General features: G+C 44.3%; 2 non-coding genes across 2 annotated transcripts; both read right to left on the bottom strand.

Moving 5' to 3' along the window:
• Nucleotides 1–129: 129 nt before the first annotated feature.
• Nucleotides 130–287, bottom strand: TGME49_461400. Its single transcript, XR_001974484.1, has one exon. It is a non-coding gene; the product is annotated as a 5.8S ribosomal RNA (ribosomal RNA).
• Nucleotides 288–711: 424 nt separating this feature from the next.
• TGME49_461390 lies at nt 712–1,000 on the bottom strand (the record flags this gene model as incomplete). Its single annotated transcript, XR_001974483.1, has 1 exon — nt 712–1,000. It is a non-coding gene; the product is annotated as an 18S ribosomal RNA (ribosomal RNA).

Genomic DNA, 1,000 nt, shown 5'->3' with positions numbered 1-1,000 from the left:
TTCTCCGCTGTGTTCATTATTCAGGGTGACATTGAGTATTCAACACTCATGACACCCAATCATACTGCTCCTAGGGGGCTTCAGCCAAACTGAAGCAACGACCCTAAAAAAGCAGAAAATTGTGATTTCAAAGACACTGAAACAGACGTACCAAGGAGAATATCCCCAAGGTGCCATTTGCGTTCAGAAATCTGATGATTCACTGAATTCTGCAATTCACATTGCGTTTCGCAGTTCGCTGCGTCCTTCATCGTTGCGCGAGCCAAGACATCCATTGCTGAAAATTTAAAATAACATTATAGTTTAGGAAGCAATCTGAAAGCACATCGAGAGAGATGCAGAAAGATACAATCTTTCACTCTCTCTCAAATGTTCCTCAGATTTGTTGTTTGAAATAACGGTGTGGGAAAAAAGAATGCACACTGAAGAAACTCCTGGAAATCAGTATCCCAACAGAGACACGAATTTCCAGAAATTGAGCCCCTTCGCTGTGCACCCCCGGATACCTGCACTGGCTTCCAATATTGGAAGCAGCGCAGGATATCCAACATGAAGAAGGCAATAATACCTTTCGATACTATCACGCTTCTTGAATGCAAATCTCTCCAATGGAGAGAGATGCAAACTCATGTTTTGCTTGGGATTCAAAGGTTGATGGTTAATAAAGAATAAGGACGTGTGAATGATCCTTCCGCAGGTTCACCTACGGAAACCTTGTTACGACTTCTCCTTCCTCTAAGTGTTAAGGTTCACAAAACTTCCCATTTCGGGCACGAACGCGCCACAAAACGGTCCGAATAACTCACCGGAACACTCAATCGGTAGGAGCGACGGGCGGTGTGTACAAAGGGCAGGGACGTAATCGGCGCAAGCTGCTGACTTGCGCCTACTAGGCATTCCTCGTTGAAGATTAATAATTGCAATAATCTATCCCCATCACGATGCATACTCACAAGATTACCTAGACCTATCGGCCAAGGTTATAAACTCGTTGGATGCA

The sequence above is a fragment of the Toxoplasma gondii genome (genome assembly GCF_000006565.2).
Source record: "Toxoplasma gondii ME49 unplaced genomic scaffold asmbl.1422, whole genome shotgun sequence".
Lineage (NCBI taxonomy): Eukaryota > Apicomplexa > Conoidasida > Eucoccidiorida > Sarcocystidae > Toxoplasma > Toxoplasma gondii.
This window is presented reverse-complemented; position numbering and strand designations above follow the sequence as displayed.